General features: G+C 44.5%; 1 protein-coding gene across 6 annotated transcripts in view; it reads left to right on the top strand.

Moving 5' to 3' along the window:
• LOC132395413 (neurocalcin-delta) overlaps window positions 1-20769 on the top strand; it is a 327388-nt gene that overhangs the window by 249510 nt on the left and 57109 nt on the right. The gene's annotated exons all lie outside the window — the stretch shown is intronic.

The raw sequence follows: 20769 nt of genomic DNA, 5'->3' as shown, positions 1-20769 counted from the left end.
TACCGTTCATGCCCTTTCCCAAGGGGTAGACTTTGAGGCACTGGCAGAGGCACAGCAGGCAGGTGAGGAGATTCCGAGTTACAAACCGCAGTCTCAGGTTTGCAGCTCCAGGACCTCCCCGTAGGCCCGGGTGAGAGGACCCTACTCTGTGACGTCGCCACCGGCCAGCCCCGTCCCGTCGTCCCGACAGCCTGGCGGCGCCGTGTTTTCGACTCCATTCATAACTTGGCGCATCCCTCCATCCAGACGACTGTCTGGATGGTTTCCAGCAGGTTCGTTTGGCACGGACTCCGCAAACAGGTCAGTGAATGGGCCAAAACGTGCATGCACTCTCAGACGGCCAGGGTGCAGCGGCACACCAAAGCCCCACCGCAGCAGTTCCATCCCGCCCACCGGCGTTTCGACCACATTCATGTGGATATCGTGGGCCCCCTGCCAGTGTCGCGCGGAGCGCGGCACCTCCTGACTATCGTGGACCGGTTCACAAGATGGCCAGAGGCGGTCCTGCTCACCGACACCACCTCCGAATCTTGCGCCCGAGCCCTGATCACCACCTGGATATCTCGCTTTGGTGTACCGGCCCACATTACCTCCGACAGAGGCGCCCAGTTCACCTCCAGCCTGTGGTCAGCTATGGCCAGCCTTTTGGGGACTCAGCTGCACCACACAACTGCCTACCACCCACAGTCGAATGGGCTAGTGGAGCGTTCCCACCGTCACCTGAAGTCGGCCCTCATGGCCCGCCTGTGAGGAGCCAACTGGGCGGATGAGTTTCCCTGGGTCCTTCTCGGCATCCGCACAGCACCCAAGGACGACCTGCACGCCTCCTCGGCCGAGGTGGTATACGGTGCGCCCCTGGTCGTCCCCGGGGAGTTCCTACCAGCCCCACGGGGGCAAGAGGAAGATCCCGCAACGGTCCTGGGCAGACTACACGAGAAGCTCGGTAACCTGGCCCCCATACCCACTTCACAGCACAGGCGGAACCCGACCTGCGTACCCAAAGACCTGCAGAACTGTAAGTTTGTGTTTGTACGAAGGGGCGGGCATCGGCCACCGCTGCAGCGGCCATACGAGGGGCCGTTTATGGTGCTCTGGAACAATGGGTCCACGTTCGTGCTGGACGTTGGGGGGAAAGAGGAGGTTTTCACGGTGGACCGACTCAAACCAGCCCATGTGGACCTGGCGCAACCAGCCGAGTTTCCGGCACCTCGGCGCAGAGGCCGACCTCCCAAGCAGGTTCCGGCCCAGACTGTGGACATTGGGGGGGGTGTAGCGCTGGTTCTGGGGGGGGGGTTATGTGGCGACCCATTTCCTGGCACATCCGAACCGGCTCACAATTAGCCAGCTTTCCGGCTAAGGGAGATAGCCTACGGGGGTTTGCGAGCACAGAGCTTTGGAGCCTCTGCGCCACGGGGGGCAGGTTGAGGGAGGCTTAAAAGTGAGGCTGAGGATTTCGAATAAAGTTTTTCCTTCGACTGCAGTTACCGACTCCATGTCGTAATTTTAGCGCTGCGTGTAGCACACCGCTACACCTTATTTTCCGTCTGGGTAGCCTCCAACTTGATAGCATGAACATCGATTTCTCTAACTTCTGATAATGCCCTTCCTTCACCATTCCCCAAACCCCTTTTCCCTCTCTCACCTTATCTTTTTGCCTGACTATTGCCTTCCTCTGGTGATCCTCTCCTCTTTGCTTTCTTCCATGGCCTGCTGTCCTCTCCAATTAGACAAACAAAACATCCAGTGAGCAACAGTTCTGTGGTTGAAAATGCCTTGTTAATGGGAGAGGTCGAATGGCCAGACTGATACAATCTTACTGGTGGCAACAGTAACTCAAATAACCTTCTGTACAACAGGTTTGTGCAGAAGAGCATCTCTGAATGCACAACAAGTGGATGGGCTGCAGTACACCAGGTTCCAGTCCTGTACCTAATAAAGTGGCCATTGAGTATAGAACACTACTGCACAGTACAGGCCCTTCGGCCCACATCGATAGGCTGAACTTTTTAACCTACTCTAAGATCGATCTAACCTTTCCTACCTACACTGCCTCCATTTTACTATCCTCTGTGTGCCTACTTATCCATTTAGAGATATAGTGTGGAACAGGTCTTTCAGCTCCAATGAACCAGGTTGCCAGCAACACACCTATTTAACCCTAGCCTAATCGCAGTGACCAATTAACTGGTGTGCCTTTGGAATGTGGGAGGAAACTGGAGCACCCGGAGGAAACCCGAGCATTCACAGGGAGGGCGTACAAACTCCTTACAGGCAGCATTGGAATGGATGTTCTTGTATTCTGACTCCCCCACTATAGGAAACATCCTCTTCACATTACTCTATCTAAGCCTTTCAATATTCAATAGGTTTCAATGAGGTTCCCCCTCAGTCTAATAAACTCCAGTAAGTACAAACCCAGAGCCATCAAACACATCTATTACAAACAACCACAAAGTGCTGGAGGAAACCAGCAGGTCAGGATTTGTGTGTGTTTCTCAGGATTTCCAGCATCTGCAGAATCTCTTGTGTTTATGATTATCAACAACCTACATCCTAAAGGTAGTGAAACACCAGAAGGCTCTTCTAAACCACCTGAATCTCTTCTATTACTCAAATCTGCTGAAACAAAGGACCTCAAACATCAGAGAGTGCAAGCTGTGAGATCCTCATTCAGTGCAACACACACAAAATGCTGGAGGAACTCAGCAAGCCAGGCAGCATCTGTGGAAAAGCGTACAGCCGATGTTTCAGGTACACTTTTCCTAGATGCTGCCTGGCCTGCTGAGTTCCTCCAGCATTTTGTGTGTGTTGCTCGGATTTCCAGCATCTGCAGATTTTCTCTTGTTTGTGGTGTAGAAGTTGTTTACTTCATTTTAGTACAGATGCCTTTGAAAAATTGTTTTGAACATCCAGTAAGCAGCTGAGACTTTAATAGTGAGGTTCCTGGTGTAACTCTGAGCTATGTTGGCACGCAAAAATGTTTCATTGGATGTTCTTGCGGCTGCCAGCCAGCACTTACATAGCCCTGTAACTGGGATGGTTTCTTCCAGTTTTCAGGAGCTGAGAATGGTCTGTGAATCCGATCTGTGATAGATTTCATTCTGAGGTAGCCTCTTTGACTCATATGTTTTGCTCTTGTCCTCCTTTAGAAAAGTTTTGGGAAGATATTTTTGATATATTCTCTACAATTTTACATATGGATTTACGACCTCATCCAATTACTGCAGTTTTTGGCTTACCAGTGATTGATTTACCCTCTCCAGCTCAGCGGATGATTGCATCTACTACCTTAATGGCTAGAAGATCTATTCTATTGAACTGGAAAGAGATTAATCCTCCAACCACATCTCAAAGGTTCTCCCAAACCATATCTTGTTTAAATTTAGAAAAAATTAGAAGTGGTACATTTGACCCCTCGGTTAAATTTGAAGAAACTTGGAGGCCTTTTATTCAACACTTTCATAGAATGCAATCTGACATTTTCCGATTCCTTTATTTTATTCATTGGCTTGAGTAGAGGAGCGGAGTTAACGACATTAAAGATTTTATTTGATATAATTGAATAGCCCAGCTTTGTTTAGTTTTGTCTTAGTTTTGTTTATTTTAGTTTTTTCTTAAATTTCAATTTGGGTTTTTTTTTCCATCTTTCTTTTTTATTTTGGGTATCAAGGGTTTGGGAGGTCAATTATATTGGTGCTATTTATAGCTTTTTTCCCCCTATGTTAATTACCAACAATGTAATCCCACTCCCTTTATACTACTATGATTATTATGTATTTACTTCTGAAAAACTTAATAAAAAGATTGAAAAAGAAAAGAGAATGGTAGTCATTACAAAAGGTTGAACAAAAAGTCATTGACGAGCACTGCAGGTGTCCCCGCCTGGTGCTCCATTGAGAAGATAAATGTATTCTGGGAGTGCCTAATGATGATGGCATTTTGAGATAATCTGGTTTAAATTAACGTAAGTACAATTCAGAAGGATTGTTTCATGGATGATCATACCTTCAACACTCTAATGAGTTGGTCAGCACAGATTTTGAATACCTGCCAGGTACACCATCAGGGCCTGACATTCACCCCTCTTGAAGGGCATTCAGACGTTAGCCTCCAAGACAAAGATCACAGGATCCCCAGATACTGTGGGGATTTGCACGGGCATAGTGTTATTTTCCCTTTTAAGGTGTGCATTAAAGACATTGAGCTCTTTGGAGAGTCAAGTTATGTCCTGTAGGATGTAATGGCATGCAAACCCTGCCACAGCTGTTGTGCACCTGATTCTGTCTCTAACATTTCACTCGCAATGGCTGTGCCCTGCTTATCTCCTGGTAATTTGTTTGTTTATTTTACTTAGAGATTCAGCAAGCCCAATGAGTCTGTGCCGCCCAATTACAAACGTGACCGCTTAAACTACATCTTTAAGATGTGGAGAAAACTGGTTAAGGGGAGAATTTACAGTCTCCTTACAGGCAATGGCAGGAATTGAACCTGGATCGCTGGTGCTGTAAAGCAGTATGCGAACTGCTACGCTACCATGCTGCCCCTAATTCTCCTGGGGCTTCTGGTTTGGAAAGACTCGGCATGTTCTCAAAGGCACATGCTCGTCCCTGCAGCCCTTGAAGTGCGTGAACTGTGAATGCGGTTCTGTGAACAGTCATATGGCATTGGAGCTACAGTAAATTTCCAGCCACAAGAGATTCTACAGTACCGGAAATCCAGAACAACACACAATGCTGGAGGAACTCAGCAAGTCAGGATGCATCTGTGGAGAGGAAAGATGTTGGCCCAAAACATCAACTGTTTATTCGCCTCCATGGATGCTGCCTGACCTGCTAAGTTCCTCCAGCAATTTGTTGCATAGTAAAATAGGAACCTGTACTAACAATCCAGAGATTCAAGTTCAAATTTAAAAAAGAACAGTGGGTGCTGGAAATATGAAACAAAAGAGAAAAGGCTGGAAAAAATCAGCAGGTCAGGTAAGAGAAACAGTTAACGTTTCATCTTGGAGACCCTTTGACAGAACTGAGCAGAATTGTGTCTTCCACAGCTTCTACAGCAGTAGTAAATTCCAAATTTCAGACCAGATTGGGTAATGACGGCTGCAAGATTATTGACCAAATTCTGTAAAATTCATCCGGTTTACTAATGTCAGGAATGTCTGCCATCTCCACCTGGTCTATCTGTGTTTCTGCAGACTCGCAGTAAATTTGATCCTTACTGTGGGTAAGTGGAGTGGCAGGGTATCATGATGCTTAACACAACATTTTACAGCACCACGAAAACTGATCAGGGTTCAATTCCCAATGCTACCTAGGAGGAGTTTGTATGTTCTCCCCGTGACCATGTGGGTCTCGTCCGGGTGCTGCCACATTCCAAACCTGTACAGTTAGTGTCTGTAAGTTGTGGGCATGCTGTGTTGGTGCCAGAAGCATGGCAACACTTGTGGGCTGCCCCCAGCACGCACTCAGACTGTGCTGGTCTTTGATGCAAATGACACACTTCACTGTATGTTTTGACATACATGTGACAAAGCTAATCTTAAATGCCTTCTGTCATGTTGTATCAAAGGGCTTCATTAGAATGGAAGAAATTAAACAATGCAGGCAACTGACATTGATCTCTGCATGAAATTCAGGTACATCAACATCACTCTGGCCTAGTCCAGGGGTCGGCAACCTTTACCACTGAAAGAGCCATATGGACCCATTTCCCACAGAAAAGAAAACACTGGGAGCCACAAAACCCATTTGACATTTAAAATGAAATAACACTGCATACAATGGTTTTTTTTTGCCTTTATGCTATGTATAAACAAACTATAATGTGTTGCATTTATGAAATTGATGAACTCCTGCAGAGAAAACGAAATTACATTTTTGCATGCAACAAAAACATTTTGAACTCCGAAAAAAAGACGTTGGGTTGAATGTTACTACATCGTTAGCCTACCTTGGATCGAAAAATTAAAAGAAATCGCGCACTGGTGGGTGTCAGGCATTGGCAGTGGTGACGTATATTAATAGCGATAAAAAACATGTTGTAGCGGTGTGCTACACGCAGCGCTAAAATAACGACACTGCAGTCAAAGATAACTTTATTCGAACTAAACAGCCTTGCTTTAAAGCCTCCCTCAATCCGCCCCCATGGGCGCGGATGCTCCAAAAGACACGTACTCACAAACCCCCGTAGGCTATCTCCCTTAACCGGAACGGTGGCTAATTGTGAGCCAGTTCGGGTGTGCCAGGAAATGGGGTCGCCACAATGCTTTATTTAGATTGTACAAGATCACCATAATCTTCAAATTTCAAATTACATTTCAAAAACTAACAAACCACGGGGAGCCGCAGCACAGAGATGAAAGAGGCGCATGCGGCTCCGGAGCCGCGGGTTGCCGACCCCTGGCCTAGTCAATCTCACAAAGTCCTTCTGGCAAACATCCTGCTCTCATTTCCATCAAGAAGAATAAGCACAGAATGAGCATGGAAACATCACTAATTGCTATGCATCACTGTGCACTATGCATCACTACGCACAATTCCTCACTCAGAAATACATGGTCATTCCCTTTTTTTGTCGGGATTTAAATTCTGTAATTCCTTCCCCAATAACACTGAATCAGAATTATGTTTAATATTGTTGGCATATGTCATAAAATTTATTGTTTTGTGACTGCAGTACATTGCAATACATAATAGTGAAAAAAACTATAAATTACTATTAAAAAATAAATATATATATAGTTAAATTAAGTAAGTAGTGCAAAAAGTGTGCAGGAAACAAAATAGTGCAGTAGTGGGTTCATTATCCATTCAGAAATTTGATGACAGAGAGGAAGAAGCTGTTCCTAAAATGTTGAGTGAGTCAGTTCCTTGGTTTTATTAACATTGAGTGCAAGGCTGTTGTAGCGACACCACACAACCCGCTGATCTGTCTTACCCCTGTACACCTCCTCGTCACCATCTGAAATTTTGCCAACAATAATTGTGCTAATACCTTCATGGTGCTTCATTATCTTTTGAGGAATGGCTAATAAATATTTATCTTTTCAGTAACATCCAGAAAATCAAAAATGCATAATTTTTAAAAAATGGTAATGTGAGTTTTAGCGCAATGTTACACTGGGAAACCTGACACTGATGTTTTGTGAACTTTGGACTCTTCATGATTTTCATCTACTCCTTGGGCGACTCCATCATGCTATTTTAATGTTATTAAAGTTTATAATGTAATTTCTAGCCTGATTACTTCTGAAATGCAGTTATGGACAAGGTTCCACAATCAAAGCAGTTAATCAACAAGATCTTTGTTTTGCACTTTGTGTTCATCGAAAGTTGAAAAATTGTTTGTTTTGGGATAATCTTGGGAATGTGCATTTACAGCTCAACAGATAAACTGGGCTTTTGTTAGATGCAAATGATTATCCCATAGTGTGATGTTTCCAATTGTCCCTGCCCTGAAATCATGGATAACGTGCTCAAGTACTGAATTACAGTATCACACCATGATATAAAGTGAAACCAGCTGAAGCACCCTCAGAATATTGTATTTCGCTATTCAGACGATCTTTCTTAGGATGCTGAGGAGACAGTGAGTTCATTTTTAGTTAGCAATTGGTGCTTTAAAAATAAATCTCTTTTCCCCAATACTTGTTGTTTTATCTAATCACTGGAAATGTTGCCTTCTTTCTCCTTCAAGCATTTTTTTCCTTGTTTAGTCATTATAGCAGGGCATTTTAACAAGTCCAGCACAGAGAATTGGACCTAAAATTTCCTTAGTGGCAGGAAGCAAAGAGCAATGGAAAGCATTCTGAAGTTTCAGTTATCTTTTCCCTTTCTACTGCCATCCCTTCTGTTTACCCCACATGCTCTTGGTCCTATCTTGTGTTTCCTCATTTCCACTGAACCATCCTTTCGCGTCATCCGCTCCTTCATCCTTTTGAACAATTTTCCTGCCTTCCTTCACTGTCATCTGCTTTATTCTTTATTCTCTCTATCACACTTCTCCCTTGCCCCTCTTTCCATCAGATTATTTTGGTAATGATTTCAGTCATTCATTGGTAATTCATTAAGAGATTGTTCAGCCAACTAAGCCAGTTAATATTTAGTGTGCACAGCAGTTACTTACAAATAGGGCACAATGTCATCAGGACAGAGTTCAATCTGGGCAAGGATTCTAGTGGACTCCAGATGTTCTGCTTGTTAAATGAAAGTGCTCTTGCATAATGGTCTGGTTAATGTTAAGGCTAATATCAAATGAATCCCTTGCTGAAATTGGAACTGTTAACAAGATACAGGCAGGGAAATTGGTGATTGTGTAGTGTAGTTGATTTACAAAAGGTAATGAAACTCTGGTTCCATCAGGTGCATAAGTCTAGGGAAAGACAATCTCTGGCTTTGCCAAACGTGTGAGATTGAGGCAGGAGCCCACCCCGAACCCCCTGTTTGTGTGGGTAGCACGTGATTCATTACCCAGTTACAAATACAGTAAATGCCACAAAGTAACAGACAGTACACTGTATACAATTAAAAGCTTTAGCTTTATAATTCTTAATTTGACTAAAGGGTTAGTAAAGAAAGAACAGAGAAAGAAAAGGGCCGATTTTAATGGAACAATCTAACGCGCACAAGTTGGAGCTCACGGTTTCCCCTTCACCGATCCTCCTTCGATCTCCCCCCGGGCTTCATCGAATCACTGCCCCACTCCAGGTCAAATCCTACAACCTCTTCTCTCTGGTGTCTTCTCTCTTCATCTCCTTAACAAAAGCCCCAAGCCCAGCCTTAGTGTCCCTCACCAGAGAAACCACCCCTTAATCCAGCCATCCTACTTGGATGGCACACAATTCTCCTATCTCTTATCTTCAACAGTAACCCAAACAAGCAGCTTGCAGAGAACAGCACAAGGTGAAATACAGAACAGCGTAACAGTAAAAAAAAATGAACCAGAGTTTTACGGTAAAAATGCTGCATGTTCCTTCTTTCATTTAACTGCCTTGATTCTTTTCATTATCTGATCCTGCCAAGTTTGTGTGAAGCCTGTGGTTTCGGCTGCTTGGGTACACGTTGAGGAGGGGCTGGAGGAACCTGTGCAAGGGAAACGCTTGAGCTTCTGAACACTTCTTCCTCTGACTTTAAAATTGAACCATGGCATCTTCAGATTAGTTCTGGGTTTCTTGTTCACCCAGAGTACATGGATGTAATACTGGTGCAATGACTTTGTGTAACTCCAATATTCTCGGTCTAGATCGGATTTCCACATAAACACAAGAGATTCTGCAGATGCTGGAACTCCAAGGTAACACACACACACAATGCTGGAGGAACTCAGCAGCTCAGGCAGCATCTATGGAGAGGAATAAGCAGTTGACATTCCGGGCTGAGACGTCAACAACTTGTTCCTCTCCATAGACGCTGAGATCCACCAGCATTTTGTGTGTGTTACTCAGATATCCGCATGTCAGGATTTTTAAAAATAATCAATTGCTTGCATTATGAAAGTTATAAGAACATTAAAAAATGGGCAGGGGGGTGTTGGTTAATACCTTCTTTGGTCTAATACCACCTTATATGGCACAAGTGTAGTGTCTTTGTTTCACGATGCTCTATTGATGCATCCTTGAGTTGGCTGCACTGTAACTAGAATAGAGGAATTGGAGGTGAATGAAGGCTGCCTCCTTGTTATGACTGACAGATGGTCATGATGGAGACCTCAAAGATCTGCGGAGATCGTGGTCTTCCTAGCTGACCTGCAGAAGCCTGCCAGTAAAGGCTGCAATATATAGCCACAGAAAATGATCCCAGGCACCTGAACTCATTGTCAAAAGTAGTTGATTGTGATATGTGTATCACTTCAACACCAGCAATTTGCTTTCTTAACCCTACTCCCACATATCACAGTACGTACTAACTCGCTCTGTAGAATTCATTCACATTGATGTGTTTGATTACATTTCATTAGTCCAGCCACCGCTGAAATTTGACCAATTATTCACCACATCTATCCCTCATTATCAACAAATATCCTTTATCGTAGACGTGACCAGTTGATCTCCTGTAACCCTTCTTCATGAAGAGTGCACAAAGCTGCAGAGAAAAGCAGAATCACGGCTGGCTCCCTAAGCAGAGGAGGATATCTGAAATGTAAAGGTTTCTGGATGTAAGACCACCAGAGACTGATGGGTGGAGGGCAATGTCAGAATTTGAAATTATCTGGCACCAGCGCTTGAAGTCAGCATCGCATGAAGAATGAATTAAAGTGTGTAATAAGTCTTCTTGCCTGGAGACTTCTAATTAGTCTTTTTCACTGGGCCATCATCTGTCATGTGGGTTGTGCTTTCGTCAAAGGACACTGCTCATTCTGAGGGTGCAATGTAATAGGACTTGTATTTGTGGTGAACTACATATACCTGTCTGGACACGCCCCCTGCTGACTGCTCCTGTGGCCTCTCCCACAGACCCCGGTATTGAGCCCGGCCTCTCACTCCAGGATGTAGTATGGTGGTCACTCACTGCTTGTTCCTTCTTCCAGTCAATAAAAGCCGATATCACACCTTTACGTCTCAGAGTGAGTTATTGATGCTGCATCAGTATTCATCACGAGCCAGCTTCGAACATTACAGCGCAGCACAGGCCCATTCAGCCCATGATATTGAGTCAAACTTTTAATGTTTTCTAAGTTCAATCTAACCTTTCCCTTCCTCATAGCCCTCCATTTTTCTATCATTCATGTGCCTATCTAAGAGTTTCTCAAATGCCCTTAATGTATCTGTCTCTACCACTACACCTGGCAAAGCGTTCCAAGTACCCACCACTTAGTGTGTATAAAAGAAACTTAGCTCTGACATCCCCCCCCCCTATATTTCCTGCTACTTTCCTCAAAGGTTCTTACAGAAAGTGGTGTATCAAAGAGTATAAAGTTTACAAGTTCCCTTGATCTTAATGTTGGTTTTAGCTCGTTTTACTCTGGTTAAGTTTAGCCATAAAGGAACAGCCATTACCTTTGCAAGTTCAGTTCTTGCTGCAGAATGAATTTTATTTTGAAAAAATTCTGTCTTCCTGACATTGTACATGTAAATTCTCCACCTGTTTTGGACTTGTCATCGTGACGTTGCTTATTCGAAGAGTCAGGGCAACCAAGAGGCATTGAATTAGTTCTAGAGTTTACCTAACTGAAACCAAATTGCTTGCCTCAATTGAGCAATGATACACCCCCCCACTAGTAAATGAGCCAAGCTATCTACTTGGTTCTTGCAATTGTGTAGGAGACCCTGGTACATGCCAGAACGATCTGCATTCTGTACTGGCTGTGGACCATAAGCTGTATATTGTGAATGCCTGCTGTACAGAGGACCCTAGCTAAATCATGGAACTCCCTACACATGACCATCACCTGTAAAATATATAAATGTACAGCCTAGGAACTATTTGTATGGAGTTCTGGATAAGCGGATTTTCTGAAGCTGTAAGTGGCAAGGACATGGGTAAATGTTTCAGCAGCAGATAAACAGAGGTCCACAATGATGTGTGACAACCATAATGGCATTGTGCAGCTGATGCTTCCAGCAATGTGTGCATGCACCTTCAATGTTATCACTGATCCTCAGCTCTTCATAGGATGTGCTAGCTCTGGCATAATCATCAGAAACCAGTCATTTAAAGAAAAGTTTAAGTATTTTTGGACTCAAGGTTATGGTGAAGCATTCTGGAAATATTTTACGGACTCATCTGTGTGATTCAAAATCAAAAGGGTTCAGTCAAAGTAGATTTGTTTTCGAAGTATGTATATGTCACTATATACTACTTTGTGATTCATTTTCTTGCAAGCATTCACAATAAAACAAAGAAATACAATAAAACCAATGATAAACTACAACACAAAGGGACAAACAAGCAATGTGTAAAAGAAGGCAAACTCAAAAATAGATAGATAGATAGATAGATAGATAGATAGATAGATAGATAGATAGATAGATAAATAAACAAATGGGTGGATAAATAAATAAATAACACTGACAACATGAATTTTGGGTCCTTGAACGTGAGTCCACAGTCACACATTCAGTCTTAATTGCGTGTAGTCATAGTATGGATAAGGTATGCTAATCTATAGCTATTGCGCAGTAGCATCTTTGATTCTAAAATTCCCACATTCTTCCACTTGTGTGTTGACATTTCTTTATAAATCTTTCTTTAAAATATTTTATTACAATATTTTTTGTCACTGTAGCATCTCAATTTACAGCATTGGCAATTGGAAAATCGGGGTTGGATTACTGCTGCTGTCTGTAAGTATGTTCTCCCCTTGACCACGTGGGTTTCCTCCGGAAACTCCAATTTCTTCAAATATTCCAAAAGACCGACTACCAGTTGTGGTTAGTAAGTTGAGGGCTCCTATGTCGGCGCGGAAACATGGCAGCATTTGCAGGTTGCCCCCAGCACATTCGGACTGTGGTTGTGAACGCAAGTGACACAGTTTACTGGCCATTTCGATGTATATGTGACAAATGGAGCTCATCTTTCTTAGTGGTCTTTGTGTTCTGGTTTTTATCCTTGCTTTCCAAGACACTGTTTTCTTTCCTGCCTAGTTGCTACTTTTAAAACAGATTCACTGTTTCGCTAACTTGATGACAGTGTGTCCACTGGGTTCCTGAGATCCTTTTGAATGGACGTTTGCCTGCCAATGGATAGACATTTCCATGGATGTTCATTGGCACTTTTCTTAATGGTCAGAAATAAACGCTGTGCTTCCACCACCAACCACAAGACATTGGGTTGTATGCCAGTGGAAGTTTGCTTGGCACCAGATGGCATCCCATTTCTGCCAGTGGCTTGGTTTAATTAGTGACAGTGTAGTCAGCAAAATCTGAATGAGTGTCAACTGCAATTGAAGTTTGCTGCTTTGGTGAGACAGTGTATCTGGGATGCTGAATTCAGTTTTGATCCCTCGGGCTCTGGAAATATACAATAGTGTTAGAGTTGCAACAAATGTTCACTTAATTTCATTTTAAGAATACAAATATTGTCTTCTGAGGAAAGATTTGGGAGAATGGGCTTGTATTGTTTGGAATTAAGGGAATGACTGGAGCCCTTACTGAAACGTAAAATTCTTTGAAATCTTTATAGGGTGGATACTAGGAGGTTTTTTTGCCTGTGCAGTCAATAGTTTTAATGTCATTATGGGGAGGGGGAGGGAGATATACACTCAGTGGCCCCTTCATTAGGTACAGGAGTGGATCTCAGAGTGGTCTTCTGCTACAGTACCATCCACTTCAAAGTTTGATGTGTTGTGCTTTCAGAGATGCACACCACTGCCGCAATGTGAGGTTGTTTGAATTACTGTCACCTTCCTGTCAGCTTGAACCAGCCTGGCCATTCTCCTCTGACCTCTCTCAGTAACAAGGCATTTTTGCTCACAGAACTGCCACTCACCAAATACTTTTTATGTTTTGCACCATTCTTCATAAACTCTAGGGACTGTTATGTGCTAAAATCCCAGGAGATCAGAAGTTTCTAAGATACTCAAACCACTCCATCTGGCACCAACAATTTTCCATGGTCAAAGTCACTCAGATCACATTTCTTCCCCCATTCTGATGTTTGGTCTGAACAAGTGAACCTCTTGACCATGTCTGCATGCTTTTATGCATGGAGTTGCTGTCACATGATTGACTGATTAGATATTTGCATTAACAAGCAGAAGTACCTGATAAAGTGACCAAAGAGTGTCGAGTTCAAAAAGAAATTAAACAGTTTCCATTTGGAGGATGATGAATACATTTGGATTCTGTCAGTAGGTGCTCTAGTCGAATATATACAAGACTGACAATGAGAGTTTCTTGAGTTTTAAGGAAGTCCTTAAAAATAAACAGTTCAGAAGGAGGCCATTTTGCCTAGTCATATCAGTCCACATTGAAAAACTGTTTCCCACTTTAATCCTGATATCAGCACGAGGTCAGGAGATCCTGCAGGCACAGATTATATTATTTTTATTTCATTACTCAGGAAGCTTTCCAGATCTTTTCTATTTTGGAGTGAAGGAGGATGAGAGGTGACTGGATAGAGATGTACAAGATGATAGGATGCAGAGAGCGAGTGGATAGCCAGAGGCTTTTTTCCAGCATGAAAATAGCTAATATGAGGGGGCATAATTTTAAGGTGTTGGGGGGGAGAGAAGGGAAGGGTGGAATCTTCATTACTACTTGAATCCTTCCATCAGTTACTTTGAATGTGACTTCCCTTGTTTCCACCCATCCAGCTATGTACTTGCTATTTACTCTCTCAAAAATTCCTGTTGTTTTATTAATCTTCACTATAAATCAAAGTGTAGGGAATTTAGGAAAGCAGCAATTTGGAACCTGTGTGGGTCTACACTGTCCCTTGCCTTTTGTAGCCTGTATTAATGATTTAGACTTACATGTAGGATGATTGAGAAAACAAGTTTCCAAACAGTATAAAAAGGTGGAAACTATAAGAATGAGTGGTGTCTTGGCAGAGGTGTGAAAGGTGATAAGCGGCATAGATCGAGTGGATAGCCAGAGAATTTTTCCCAGGGTGGAAATGGCAAATATGAGGAGGCATAATTATATGGTGATTGGAGGTAAGTATAGGGGCTTCATTTATTTTTTACACAGAGTTGTGAGTGCATGAAATGTGCACCAGGAGTGCTGGCAGAGGCAGATACACCAGGGGGCATTTAAGAAACTCTTAAATGGGCACATGGATGATAGAAAAATGCAGGGCAGTCAACAAGAACCCTGCTGTAACATGGGGAGGACCTGGACAGTTTTGAGCACAACATTACAGGAAAGATGTGATTGCAGTGGTGGAAATGCAGAGAGAATTTGTGAAGATATTGACAGCATGGGAACACTTGAGTTACTGAGGAAGACTACATGGTCTGGGATTGGTATTCCTTGGAGCAGAGGAAACAGTTCTTGATATTATTTATTTATTTTTGGTTTGCACAATTTGTCTTCTTTTGCACATTAGCTGCTTTGTTTATGGATAGCTTTTCATAAATTCTATTCTATTTCTGTATTTTCCTGTATATCCCGCCAAAGAAATGAATCTCAAGGTAGTACACGTAGTTTGATAATAAATTTACTTTGAATTTTGTGGAACATTCTAGGCACTTCTAGGGTTTGCAAGCCCTGATGTCAGACATAAGCTTTATTTTGTCTCATCATGTTCTCAGTACTCTACATCATCCTGGAAAGTGTCGATTTGGTGGCCCATCCGTTTACTGGCACTAAACTCCTTGTATGCTCCTCCCCTCCACCTGCCACTCCACGCGTTCTACAATATGTGTCGGATATTTAAACTTTCTTTTAGAGTTGTTGGGCAGGAGTCAGTTTGGAAGTAGATTGAACATAGAATGTTACAGCACACTAATAGCTTTTCGGCCTACGATGTTGTGCCAGTTTTTAAACAGCTCAAAGGTCAATTTAATCCTTCCCTCTCACACAGCCCTCCATTTTTCTATCATCTACTTGCCTATCTATATGTCAAAGTAAACTGGATACTTGGTTCCAGGAGAAGGTCACATCCTGAAGTATTGTAGAGTGGTCTGTCAAGTATTGAAGCTGGTGCTACAAAATGGCACTAGCGATATACAGTGACTGTTTGCGGGCACCTCACAAAACTACTGAATATTTTACCAGATATACATCTTCTGAACTACAATCGATGCAATCAGCAGTGTAGAAGTTCCCTTTAAGAAGCATACTTTTTAAACATCTAAATGAACTGGCGATCTTAGAGTCTTCTGAAGGATTTGGCGAACTTGAGTGTCAGGAAAGCAGGTATGGCACCTTGAAGTCGGCCATCACTGGGCATCAAGGCCCGAGAGCAGAATACGATATGGACCAGTGTTTAACCCCAGTACTGCGAGAGCGGAATATGGACCAGTGTTTAACCCCAGTACTCCGAGAGTGGAATACGGATCAGTGTTTAACCCCAGTACTCCGAGAGTGGAATATGATACGGACCAGTGTTTAACCCCAGTACTCCGAGAGCAGAATACGGACCAGTGTTTAACCCCAGAACTCCGAGAGTGGAATATGATACGGACCAGTGTTTAACCCCAGTACTCCGAGAGTGGAATACGGACCAGTGTTTAACCCCAGTACTCAGAGAGTGGAATATGATACGGACCATTGCTTAACCCCAGTACTCCGAGAGTGGAATACGATACGGGCCAGTGTTTAACCCCAGTACTCCAAGAGTGGAATACGATACGGACCAGTGTTTAACCCCAGTACTCCGAGAGTGGAATACGATACGGGCCAGTGTTTAACCCCAGTACTCCGAGAGTGGAATATGGATCAGTGTTTAACCCCAGTGCTCCGAGAGTGGAATATGATACGGACCAGTGTTTAACCCCAGTACTCCGAGAGTGGAATATGGATCAGTGTTTAACCCCAGTACTCCGAGAGTGGAATACGATACGGACCAGTGTTTAACCCCAGTACTCCGAGAGTGGAATACGATACGGACCAGTGTTTAACCCCAGTACTCCGACAGTGGAATACGGATCAGTGTTTAACCCCAGTACTCCGAGAGTGGAATATGGTATGGACCAGTGTTTAACCCCAGTACTCCGAGAGTGGAATATGGACCATTGTTTAACCCCAGTACTCCGAGAGCGGAATACGGACCATTGTTTAACCCCAGTACTCCGAGAGTGGAATACGGACCAGCGTTTAACCCCAGTGCTCTGAGAGTGGAATATGGTATGGACCAGTGTTTAACCCCGGTACTCCGAGAGCAGAATACGGATCAGTGTTTAACCCCAGTACTCCGAGAGTGGAATACGGATCAGTGTTTAACCCCAGTACTCCGAGAGTGGAATATGATACGGACCAGTGTTTAACCCCAGTACTCCGAGAGTGGAATACGGACCAGTGTTTAACCCCAGTACTCAGAGAGTGGAATATGATACGGACCATTGCTTAACCCCAGTACTCTGAGAGTGGAATACGATATGGGCCAGTGTTTAACCCCAGTACTCCAAGAGTGGAATACGATACGGACCAGTGTTTAACCCCAGTACTCCGAGAGCGGAATACGGACCAGTGTTCAACCCCAGTACTCCGAGAGTGGAATATGGATCAGTGTTTAACCCCAGTACTCCGAGAGTGGAATACGATACCGACCAGTGTTTAACCCCAGTACTCCGAGAGTGGAATACGATACGGACCAGTGTTTAACCCCAGTACTCCGACAATGGAATACGGATCAGTGTTTAACCCCAGTACTCCGAGAGTGGAATACGATATGGACCAGTGTTTAACCCCAGTGCTCCGAGAGTGGAATATGGTATGGACCAGTGTTTAACCTCAGTACTCCGAGAGTGGAATACGGACCATTGTTTAACCACAGTACTCCGAGAGCGGAATACGGACCATTGTTTAACCCCAGTACTCCGAGAGTGGAATACGGACCAGCGTTTAACCCCAGTACTCAGAGAGTGGAATATGGTATGGACCAGTGTTTAACCCCAGTACTCCGAGAGTGGAATACGGACCAGCGTTTAACCCCAGTGCTCCGAGAGTGGAATATGGTATGGACCAGTGTTTAACCCCAGTACTCTGACAGTGGAATATGGGATGGACCAGTATTTAACCCCAGTACTCCGAGAGTGGAATACGGACCAGCGTTTAACCCCAGTGCTCCGAGAGTGGAATATGGTATGGACCCGTGTTTAACCCCAGTACTCCGAGAGCAGAATACGGACCAGTGTTTAACCCCAGTACGAGAGTGGAATATGATACGGACCAGTGTTTAACCCCAGTATTCCGAGAGTGGAATACGGATCAGTGTTTAACCCCAGTACTCCGAGAGTGGAATATGATACGGACCAGTGTTTAACCCCAGTACTCCGAGAGTGGAATACGGACCAGTGTTTAACCCCAGTACTCAGAGAGTGGAATATGATACGGACCATTGCTTAACCCCAGTACTCTGAGAGTGGAATACGATATGGGCCAGTGTTTAACCCCAGTACTCCAAGAGTGGAATACGATACGGACCAGTGTTTAACCCCAGTACTCCGAGAGCGGAATACGGACCAGTGTTCAACCCCAGTACTCCGAGAGTGGAATATGGATCAGTGTTTAACCCCAGTACTCCGAGAGTGGAATACGATACCGACCAGTGTTTAACCCCAGTACTCCGAGAGTGGAATACGATACGGACCAGTGTTTAACCCCAGTACTCCGACAATGGAATACGGATCAGTGTTTAACCCCAGTACTCCGAGAGTGGAATACGATATGGACCAGTGTTTAACCCCAGTGCTCCGAGAGTGGAATATGGTATGGACCAGTGTTTAACCTCAGTACTCCGAGAGTGGAATACGGACCATTGTTTAACCACAGTACTCCGAGAGCGGAATACGGACCATTGTTTAACCCCAGTACTCCGAGAGTGGAATACGGACCAGCGTTTAACCCCAGTACTCAGAGAGTGGAATATGGTATGGACCAGTGTTTAACCCCAGTACTCCGAGAGTGGAATACGGACCAGCGTTTAACCCCAGTGCTCCGAGAGTGGAATATGGTATGGACCAGTGTTTAACCCCAGTACTCTGACAGTGGAATATGGGATGGACCAGTATTTAACCCCAGTACTCCGAGAGTGGAATACGGACCAGCGTTTAACCCCAGTGCTCCGAGAGTGGAATATGGTATGGACCCGTGTTTAACCCCAGTACTCCGAGAGCAGAATACGGACCAGTGTTTAACCCCAGTACGAGAGTGGAATATGATACGGACCAGTGTTTAACCCCAGTATTCCGAGAGTGGAATACGGACCAGCGTTTAACCCCAGTGCTCCGAGAGTGGAATATGGTATGGACCAGCGTTTAACCCCAGCACTCCGACAGTGGAATATGGTATGGACCAGTATTTAACCCCAGTACTCCGAGAGTGGAATACGATATGGACCAATGTTTAACCCCAGTACTCCGAGAGTGGAATACGATACGGACCAGTGTTAAACCCCAGTACTCAGAGAGTGGAATACGATACGGACCAGTGTTTAACCCCAGTACACCGACAGTGGAATATGGATCAGTGTTTAACTTCAGTACTCCGAGAGCGGAATACGGACCATTCTTTAACCCCAGTACTCCGAGAGCAGAATACGGACCAGTGTTTAACCCCAGTACACCGACAGTGGAATATGGATCAGTGTTTAACTTCAGTACTCCGAGAGCGGAATACGGACCATTGTTTAACCCCAGTAGTCCGAGAGTGGAATACGGACCATTGTTTAACCCTAGTACTCCGAGAGTGGAATACGATACGGACCAGTGTTTAACCCCAGTACTCCGAGAGTGGAATACGATATGGACCAGTGTTTAACCCCAGTACTCTGAGAGCGGAATACGGACCATTGTTTAACCCCAGTACTCCGAGAGTGGAATACGGACCAGCGTTTAACCCCAGTGCTCTGAGAGTGGAATATGGTATGGACCAGTGTTTAACCCCGGTACTCCGAGAGCAGAATACGGATCAGTGTTTAACCCCAGTACTCCGAGAGTGGAATATGATACGGACCAGTGTTTAACCCCAGTACTCCGAGAGTGGAATACGGACCAGCGTTTAACCCCAGTGCTCCGAGAGTGGAATATGGTATGGACCAGTGTTTAACCCCAGTACACCGAGAGTGGAATACGGACCAGTGTTTAACCCCAGTACTCCGAGAGCGGAATACGGACCAGTGTTTAACCCCAGTACTCCGAGAGTGGATCACGATACGGATCAGTGTTTAACCCCAGTGCTCCGAGAGTGGAATATGATACGGACCAGTGTTTAACCCCAGTACTCCGAGAGTGGAATACGATATGGACCAGTGTTTAACCCCAGTACTCCGAGAGCGGAATACGGACCATTGTTTAACCCCAGTACTCCGAGAGTGGAATACGGACCAGCGTTTAACCCCAGTGCTCTGAGAGTGGAATATGGTATGGACCAGTGTTTAACCCCGGTACCCCGAGAGCAGAATACGGATCAGTGTTTAACCCCAGTACTCCGAGAGTGGAATATGATACGGACCAGTGTTTAACCCCAGTACTCTGAGAGTGGAATACGGACCAGCGTTTAACCCCAGTGCTCCGAGAGTGGAATATGGTATGGACCAGTGTTTAACCCCAGTACTCCGAGAGTGGAATACGGACCAGTGTTTAACCCCAGTACTCAGAGAGTGGAATACGATACGGGCCAGTGTTTAACCCCAGTACTCCGAGAGTGGAATATGGTATGGACCAGTGTTTAACCCTGTACTCCGAGAGTGGAATACGATATGGACCAGTGTTTAGCCCCAGTACTCCGAGAGTGGAATACAATACGGACCAGTGTTTAACCCCAGTACTCCGAGAGCGGAATATGGACCAGTGTTTAACCCCAGTACTCCGAGAGCGGAATACGGACCAGTGTTTAACCCCAGTACTCCGAGAGTGGAACACGATACGGATCAGTGTTTAACCCCAGTGCTCTGAGAGTGGAATATGATACGGACCAGTGTTTAACCCCAGTACTCCGAGAGTGGAATACGATATGGACCAGTGTTTAACCCCAGTACTCCGAGAGTGGAATACGATATGGACCAGTGTTTTACCCCAGTACTCCGAGAGTGGAATATGGACCAGTGTTTAACCCCAGTACTCTGAGAGCGGAATACGGACCAGTGTTTAACCCCAGTACTCCGAGCCCATCCCATCTACCTACGTTTGACCCGTCTTCCTCTCTTCTCACTACTCCAAGTGCAGGAA

The sequence above is a fragment of the Hypanus sabinus genome, chromosome 1 (assembly GCF_030144855.1).
Source record: "Hypanus sabinus isolate sHypSab1 chromosome 1, sHypSab1.hap1, whole genome shotgun sequence".
Lineage (NCBI taxonomy): Eukaryota > Metazoa > Chordata > Chondrichthyes > Myliobatiformes > Dasyatidae > Hypanus > Hypanus sabinus.
This window is presented reverse-complemented; position numbering and strand designations above follow the sequence as displayed.